The 9609-nt window shown below is 44.9% G+C and overlaps 1 long non-coding RNA gene across 1 annotated transcript; it reads right to left on the bottom strand.

Moving 5' to 3' along the window:
* Positions 1–6943: 6943 nt before the first annotated feature.
* Positions 6944–9346, bottom strand: LOC309327248. Its single transcript, XR_014150476.1, has 3 exons — positions 9036–9346; positions 8124–8333; positions 6944–7025 (listed from the first exon to the last, which is right to left on the bottom strand). It is a non-coding gene; the product is annotated as an uncharacterized lncRNA (long non-coding RNA).
* Positions 9347–9609: the final 263 nt, after the last annotated feature.

Below are 9609 nucleotides of genomic sequence, written 5' to 3'. Positions count from 1 at the left end.
AAACCTAACAGTGTAGAGGTAAGTGAGGGGCAGATGGGGCTCACCAACCTAGACCTCCTCTGCCTTGCGGGATATCTTCAGGAGAAGAAAAGGCTAAGGACTATGCCCTACACAAATCTGGAGTGGAGTCCCTAAGGCGGTTGCATAGCGCCTTGCACGCCTCCTTCCGGCAACTCCTGCAGCCAAGCTGGTGCCAAATATATTGCTCTGCTTTCCTTTGAACCACTTCAGTGAGGCTGTCTGGGTAGCCTAGGACCTCCATACCAGAGAGGTCATTTCGATGCTGCTAAAACAGCAAAAACAATGTGAGGGGCAGCAGTTAAGAGTTACAGTGGTACCTTGGTTTAAGAACAGCTTCGTTTATGAACAACTTGGATTAAGAACGCTGCAAACCCGGAAGTAGATGTTTTGGTTTGTGAACTTTGCCTTGGAAGCAGAACATGTTCCACTTCCTGTTGAGTGTGTTCCATTTGAAAATTGGAACCCCTGCTGCTGTGGGAAAGCACGCCTTGGTTTAAGAACGCTTTGGTTTAAGAACGGACTTCCGGAACGGATTAAGGTCATAAACCAAGGTACCACTGTACTGGTCTCTGCAGCCACAGCAGATGCTGTGATTCTCCATGGGTTTGGATTCACTCCCGGAGACGCACTCCATTGTCTCTCAAGACAGATGTATGACAGCAAGGACAAGAATACCTGTCAGCTACCTAGTAAGTCTTGTGGACTCCTGTAGAAGTTGGTTTAATTGCAGGAAGTTTAAAATATCTGAAGCATCCCTTCAGAGTTAACAGTGGCTGGGGGGAGTGCTCTTGACTGAGAGAGATTAATTATTCTTTGATCTGTTACACATTGGAGAAGTTTTCCTGCTGACATGTACCTCTGTTTTCTTGCAGCTAAATGCCTGTACCCCAAGTTATCTACCTAAGTTGTTTGTGTTTTGTGTTAGTTCCATTGTTTTCTTTCTTGCATTAACTGTACTTCATGACATGCTTTAATCAGAAAATTGATACAAATAATGTTTATTTTTTAAAAAAGTAGCTGCCAAGGCAGTCTTAAAAGCTAAACTCTACTTACTTACACCCTCATGTATATTATTGTTGATCTATTTCTAAATTTGTATGAAATTTGACATTGACTACTATGCAGGGTAGTCATCTGTTTGTAACTTTTGTTTTTGGTGGTTCCAAGTTGACAGGTTAAATGTACGTGAATCTGAATTTCCTTGAAGTTGGGATGGGATATACTTCAGAACTATCTCATTTCTCTTTACTCTTTGATAGCTGAACAAACTGCCTTTTAATAGAAGGAAAAGAGGAGAAATAGAGGGCTTGAACTAAAACTAGCAACTTGCAGTTTCTTGTCCATCAGTCAATGATTTGTGGGTTACCTAGTCAAGCCCCAGGCACTGAAAATGAAAATGTTCCCAGTCACCTTCATGAAGTTGGCAGAGCAACTGAGTTCCTAACAACAGGCTGTGCAGGGGCCAGGAATCACATACTTCAGAGATATCAATTCCCTGTTAGAGAAATGACACAGGCAGAACAGGAGAGGTAGCTTGAAAAACCCTCCATTTTGAGGCTGATGGTTCTTTAGTGATGCTCCTTACATGATATAATAATAATAATAATAATAATTTATTATTTGTACCCCGCCCATCTGGCTGGGTTTCCCCAGCCACTCTGGGCGGCTTCCATAAAAACCAGAAATACACTGAAATATCACAGATTAAAAACTTCCCTGAACAGGGCTGCCTTAAGATGTCTTCTGAATGTCAGGTAGTTATTTATCGCTTTGACATCTGATGGGAGGGCGTTCCACAAGGCGGGTGCCACTACCGAGAAGGCCCTCTGCCTGGTTCCCTGTAGCTTTGCTTCTCGTAATGAGGGAACCGCCAGAAGGCCCTCGGCGCTGGACCTCAGCGTCCGGGCAGAACGATGGGGGTGGAGACGCTCCTTCAGGTATACTGGGCCGAGGCCGTTTAGGGCTTTAAAGGTCAACACCAGCACTTTGAATTGTGCTCGGAAACGTACTGACTTCTACATATCCTCATTAATGTGAGCACACAATCCCTTTTGCTACCACCCTCTGCTCACTCCCCTGCAAATGAGGGCAGGAGAATATAGGGGGAATTTACTTTCACGTAAACACACATAGGAAGTGGGCACATCTTCACTGATTTCAATGGGAGTTGTAGCCCAATCCTATGCATGGCGACTCAGACACAGCTGTGTATATAAGTGCAGTCTTGAGCAGGTGCTCAACTCTGTGTCGATACAAGCAATAAACTTCTCTAGTCCCCTGCATCACTGGATTTTTTCCCCTAGGTGTGCATGGTCAGATTCTCTCCCAGCACTTTGGAGAACCATAGAGACCAAGGAGTTGCATATGTGTAATAACTTATGATCCAGCAAATCAGGGAGGAGGAGGAGTTTGGATTTGATATCCCGCTTTATCACTACCCAAAGGAGTCTCAAAGTGGCTAACATTCTCCTTTTCCCTTCCTCCCCCACAACAAACACTCTGTGAGGTGAGTGGGGCTGAGAGACTTCAAAGAAGTGTGACTGGGCCAAGGTCACCCAGCAGCTGCATGTGGAGGAGCGGGGAAGCGAACCCGGTTCCCCAGATTATGAGACTACCGCTCTTAACCACTACACCACACTGGCTCTCACACTGGATGGAGGGCCTGAGACCCTCTCCAAACAAGACTCTTAATCTTAGGGTTATGGGTTCAAGCACCACACTGGGCAAAAGAGTCCTGCATTGCAGGGATTGGACTAGATGAACCATGTGGTCCCTTCTAACTTTAAAAAATCTGTTTTAAACCCCTGAGCAGTTCAGGTGGATGGACACTGTAGTAAACCTGCAGTAAACAGTTGCATTTTCCAATTGAAATAAATGAAGTTTAAGAACTTAACTCAAGCTGGCTTCCTGTTACCTTTCTTGTCCCAGGCAATTATTCTCCAGTTAGGTCCTTGACAACTGCCCAAAGCCCATCTTTTTTGCCTTTCTTCTGCACGCAAAGCAGATGTTCCACCGCTGAGCCAGGCGGCTGACACTCAATTGTTGTGTTTCTTTCTCAACTTGACCCCTGGCTCTTCGCCCTTTGATTCCTGTGTCTTAATCCTTGCTCTTCTTTTCCTTCCGGGATCTTTTCTTCATTTGACAGTCCTTCCTCGCACAAAAGGGTTAATAGGAACCACCTATGATTTACGCTTGAAATGCTGAGAAGTAGCTCCAGGGATACATTTATTCCAAAGTTTGCGGCTGAAAGAAAGGAGCCCTCTCAAAGCACAGTAACAGTAACCTGTGATTCCTTGCAAAAACTGGCACGAAATCCTCAGCCTTTTGAAGTGCCAACTACGTATCAGTCCAGGTAACACCAAACCATTCACAGCACTGGCAAATTTCTTAACATAGACAGTGAGGGAAGACCATCTAAACAGCTGACTGCTCTGTCATAAGCAACACTCTGAGGACATTCTCCACCCCTCTCTCTCAGCTTCGTACAGGTAAGTCCCAGTCAGCCCAGTTCAGGCTGCCTGTGATCTCCCCCAAAAGCAAATGCATCTGTCTTCTCACCTCCATCAGCTGAAGGCTCTTTGAAATCCTCTTTCCTTGGTTCCATTCCCACCATATCATCCTGGCATCTCTCAGTCCTCCTTTTGACTTCATTCTCTGTACCATTTGCCAAATGTCCTAATGAAGGTACACATTTTGAAGAGAAGGGTCCTTTCTCTGCTGGTTATTAGCTTCTCTCGGTGGTCTATCAAAGGCAGATCCTCACTTCTAAAGTGAACGAGCTATCTTCCCTACTCCTCTTTTTCATCCTGATTCCCCCCCACCCCTTTTTGGTAAACATATTATCACTGCAAATTTCTTAAGATGTATCTCAAATGGAACATCTCTATTGCCCTCTACTGGCCTTTAAGTTAACGTACCTATGCAACAGATGTTGATAGCAGCCATGCACTTCTATTTTCTGGTTCCTGGTCCTGCCTAAAATCAATTAACGAGCAAATACATAGGGACCAAATTTTTCTGGGTTTCATTTTTATTTCTCCACCTTGGATGATAAAATACCAGTTTGATTTAGTTTGCTTTCTAACCACAGTAAGCCTAAAATGATCAACAGAAACAGATGGTAAAACAAGCCTGCTAATCAAATATGTTCTTCCAAAGGGGAGGGGACATTTTTGCCTTGAAGCTATTTATACATTTTCTGTTCAAGACTATGCAAAGTGATGTGCAACACAGAGCCATATGAAAGCAGTAATTTAAAACAGCTTTACTGGATAAAATTCAGAAATAATCAGCATGAAATTTCAGATCCTCCATCAGCAGGTGAAATAAATCTGTTTTATTTTATTTATTTTTTAAAAAACAACCTCTAGTAAACACTAGACCAAGCAGGCTACTATTTGAAGATCATTCCAAAAATTGTGATGCCACAACAGAGAAGGATGTACCGTATTTTTCGCTCTATAACACGCACCCGACCATAACACGCACGTAGTTTTTAGAGGAGGAAAATCCGTAGGCATGCCACCCGTAGGCATTCCCTCCATAACACGCACAGACATTTCCCCTTACTTTCTAGGAGGAAAAAAAGTGAGTGTTATGGTGCAAAAAATACGGTATTTGGTATACTTGCAGTTTGAACTTCCTGCGGCTGGCGGACTCCTCTCCAGTCCCACACCTAACATTTTTTTGGGGGGGGGATTAATACTGGAGTAGGGATATTGGAAGATTCTGCTCTAAGCAGACACAGATACAGAAATTCCCTGTGTTTGCGTGTTCACTCAGTGTTCAGGGATGGGATTCCTTGAAGTGAATGCCATCCACATCTATCCACAGCATTTTAATTTAAGTCTGCAGATTATGCGTAATTAATGTCTTTTTTCATGTTTCTTTGATGCTGTTATAAAGATGAAAAGGGGTTTAGAACCCTGTGGGGAGATAGCTAATTGATCTGCCTTTAACTACTTTTTTTTTACTTTGAAAGAGAACACACAGGGAAGTCAATAACACACGGTACTTGCCTTTGACTGAGAAGACTGCCACAGTATCTAGGTGCCTCTTTGCTCTTCTGATTTCTGACATGGGGGGGGGGGAGCTAAAGGCAAATTATATGCATCAAGATTGCAATCCTAAGTATGCCTACTCAGAAGAAAATCCTACTGAATTCAGTGAGACTTGTTTCCAGTTTGGGGAGGATGATGGTCCGGACTCTTGGACACCCACTTGTGGGGTGCAGAAGGGCTCCATCCTCTCCCCCATACTTTTCAACATGTATATGAAGACACAGGGAGAGATCATCAGGAGGGTTGGGCTAGGTGTTCACCAATATGTGGATGATTCTCAGCTCTACCTCTTGTTTAAATCAGAATCAGTGAAGGCGGTGAATGTCCTGCGTGAGTGTCTGGAGACGGTTTGAGGATGAATGGAGGTCAACGGATTTAGGTTGAATCCCGACAAGATAGAAGTGCTATTTCTGGGGAAAAGGGGGCAGGCAGGTGTGTGGGACTTCTGAATGGCGTAACTGTGCCCCTGAAGGACCAGGTGCGCAGCCTGGGAGTCATTTTGGACTCACAGCTGTCCATGGAGGTGCAGGTCAATTCTGCGTCCAGGGCAGCTGTTTACCAGCTCCATCTAGTATGTCAGCTGAGACCCTACCTGCCCGGAGACTGTCTTGTCAGGGTGGTATATGCTTTGGTTATCTCCCGCTTGGACTACTGCAATGCACTCTACACGGGGATACCTTTGAAGGTGACTTGGAAACTGCAGCTAATCCAGAATGTGGCAGCTAGACTGGTGACTGGGAGTGGCCACCAGGACCATATAACACCAGTCCTAAAAGACCTACTTTGGATCCCAGTATGTTTCTGAGCACAATTCAGTGTTGGTGCTGACCTTTAAAGCCCTAAACAACCTCGGCCCTGAAGGAGCATCTCCACCTCCATCATCCAGCCTGGACCCAGGTCCAGCTCTGAGGGCCTCCTATCAGTTCCCTCATTGTGAGATGTGAGGCTACAGGGACCCAGGCAGAGGGCCTTCTTGGTAGTGGTGCCCACCCAGTGGAATGCCTTCCCATCAGATGTCAAACACATAAACAACTACACAACTTTCTGAAGGCAGCCCTGTATTTTGAAGTTTTTAATGGTTGATGTTTTGCTGTTTTTATTATGTTGGAAGCAGCTCAGAGCGGCTTCCAATTATTATTGCTGTTATTGTTATTTTCAAAACTGTGCCCCATTGATTCCTCTGTGAGGTAAATGAGAGAGGATGACAAAGTTATACTGCAGCATCCCCAATCTTCGGCCCTCCAGATGTTTTGGCCTACAACTCCCATGATCCCTAGCTAATAGGACCAGTGGGAATTGATGGGATGATGGGAATTGTAGTCCAAAACATCTGGAGGGCCGAAGGTTGGGGATGTCAGTTATACTGAATTGTGAAGTCAAATTAGTGAGAGCTGCTGCCATCCTAACCCCACTTACCAGGAGGCAAGTTCTACTGAATCCAATGAAGGTAACTTCTGAGTAGGCATGGTTAGGTTTGCGGGCATAGATGGCTTTGTGGTGAACTTCACTAAGGTAAAGGGACCTCTGACCATTAGGTCCAGTCATGACTGACTCTGGGGTTGCGGTGCTCATCTCGCTTTATTGGCCGGGGGAGCTGGCGTACACCTTCCAGGTCATGTGGCCAGCATGACTAAGCCGCTTCTGGCGAACCAGAGCAGCGCACGGAAACGCCGTTTACCTTCCCACCGGAGCGGTACCTATATATCTACTTGCACTTTGATGTGCTTTTGAACTGCTAGGATGGCAGGAGCTGGGACCGAGCAACGGGAGCTCACTCCGTCATGGGGATTGGAACCACCGACCTTCTGATCGGCAAACCCTAGGCTCTGTGGTTTAACCCACAGTGCCACCCGTGTCCCTAGCTTCACTAGCCTTTGTCTTTAAGGTGTCTCAATGTTCCTTGCAGTTTTTGCAAATAGGGCTACCCCTCTCGAAACACATTAACTTTGAAAGGGAACATGCAAGGAAGGTAAATAAGGATTAGTAAATATGTTAATTGCTGAGATATAAACATCTGTTGCGTGCTACATAAAGAAGTCCCATAATACACGTATTTCCACACTGGCAGATGATGAAACAAATCTAAGCCAAAACTGCAATGCTATTCTAAGCTGCATCAGCAGAAGTCTAGTGTCCAGATCAAGGGGAGTAACTCTATTTTGCCTTGATCAGACCACACCTGGATTCCCGTGTCCAGTTCTGGGCACCAGAGGTTAAGAAGGTTATTGACAAGCTGGGATGTGTGCAGAGGAGGCTGAGCAAGACGATCAAGGGTCTGGAAACCAAGCCTTATGAGGAATGGTTGAAGGAGTTGGTTATGTTTAGCCTGTAAAAGAGAAGATATTATAGCCACCTTCAAATATCTGAAGGGCTGTCACATGGAAGAGAGAGCAAGCTTGTTTTCCCCCCACTCCAGAGGGTAGGACTCAAACCAATGGATTCAAGTTACACCTAATCCCACTGATTTTGAGGAAAAAATGAAACAAGAAATGTCTTTTAAAAATAATAATTAAAAAACCACCTCAAATTTACTAAACTGAAGTGCTTTGACCAATCAGAAAGTGTGATATATTCTGGGTGTGGATTTGGCAGGTGTATATAAGGAAAACTTTTTCCTCTCTTTTTTCCTGTATCTTCCCTACAGTTCACATCCATCCAAATTATTATTATTAATTTTTTATCTCGTCCTTCTTCCCAAATGCGCCCAGTCAAATGATCCTTGGCATCGCCCCCACCTCCAGCATTCATGATGTTTACAGCTGCTTAAAATACACTTAAGAAGACTAATGTCAAAACAGACGTAGTGAAATGTGAATTGTTTTGTATATTTCACCCGACACTTACGATCGTTAAGCTTAAGGCACAAAGACTAAATAGCAGAAAATGCACACAAGGGAATGAAGGTGAACTGCAAGCTGTTCAAACCCTCGATATGAAATCCATGTTCTGTTCACCTGTAGGAGAGGATCAGAAAGGTGTGCGCTTAGTGCCACAAGTTTGAGGTTTTGACTGAATAGCTTGGCATGTCTGCATGGCTGTTACCTTCACTTTGAAAATATACTCCTCATTCTTCTTCTATTTGCAGGTCGATGCATTTAGTATCAGGGCAGAAGAAGCAAGCTCTTATTTTATTCCTGTAGTCACGAAGGTGCTAAGGTTCAAGTGAGATTAAAATGTGAAGCGGCACATGTTTGAGAGCATTTCCTCTGCTTCTAATCGGGGTTGGCACACCATTCTTTGCTGCCTGTTGCTCTGACGTACGTAACACAGACATAGAAGCAGAAAACAGAGTGGTGGGGAAGAGAGCAGGACGGAGAACAGAAATCTAGTTGTGTGCTTCACTGTGCGCTGGGCTGTTTTTCTTGTATGTATGGTTTTGCAGTGGTGCTGTGGGTTAAACCACAGAGCCTAGGGCTTGCTGATCAGAAGGTCGGTGGTTTGAATCCCCGCGACGGGGTGAGCTCCCGTTGCTCGGTCCCTGCTCCTGCCAGCCTAGCAGTTCGAAAGCACATCAAAGTGCAAGTAGATAACTAGGTACTGCTCCAGCGGGAAGGTAAACGGCGTTTCCATGCGCTGCTCTGGTTCGCCAGAAGCGGCTTAGTCATGCTGGCCACACGACCTGGAAGCTGTACACCGGCTCCCTCGGCCAATAAAGCAAGATGAGCGCCGCAACCCCAGAGTCGGCCACGACTGGACCTAATGGTCAGGCATCCCTTAACCTTTACCTTTAATAGATGTGTGTGTGTGTGTGTGTGTGTAGTTTTAATCCTATCAATGTTTAATGGTTTTTTAATTGTTGTTTCCTTGTGATTTCAGCTGTTGTTATTTTTTTCTATAGGCCACCTTGAGTCCCTGTCAAGGGAAAAGGTGAGGTAAAATAATAGTAATAGAAGAAGACACATTGCCGTCTAAAGTCACCCCCCCCCCGTCCCTAATTCCCAGATCTAACACTACCTAGTTGGACCAATGTCAGATTCCAACATCTGATCACAGATTCTTCTCAGTGAATACTCTCCATAGGATCTTAGCAACACTTATTTCTCTTCCCGTTGGACATCTCATCTCTCTTCTTCTCCTGCCCAGCTGCCCCGCCTCCCTACAGGTTAGCTGCTACCCGCCTCCCTGCACAACATTCCTGTCTCCTTGGCAACAGTTGCCTGGGACGATGCATGAAATCCTGGCCTCCTCTAGGTGTATCTTCCATAGTGGCATCACATGTGCATTTGATTTTCCAGCACATTGTCTATGTAGGGAAAGGTATGGCAAATTTTTTTTAGTACATTGCTGTGAGGTTACACATTTGCAGCGAGCTTTTATTGGGTTAGAGACAAAGTCATTCTTGTAAGTTTAAAAATAACGCCGCCACCCACATATGACTGAACAGAGCTGAAATCTTGCAAATAGCAATGTGCTCTGTGTGGGGCTGCCTTTGAAAAGGGTTTGGAAACTTCAGCAAGTCCAGAATACTGCAGCCAGGCTACTTACTGGTATGGCTTTTAATAATAATAATAATAGGAGGTAGGTAGCC

The sequence above is a fragment of the Podarcis erhardii genome (genome assembly GCF_964252035.2).
Source record: "Podarcis erhardii genome assembly, chromosome: 13".
NCBI lineage: Eukaryota > Metazoa > Chordata > Lepidosauria > Squamata > Lacertidae > Podarcis > Podarcis erhardii.
Note: the sequence above shows the minus strand (reverse complement) of the source record. Positions and strands in the feature narration are given on the sequence as shown.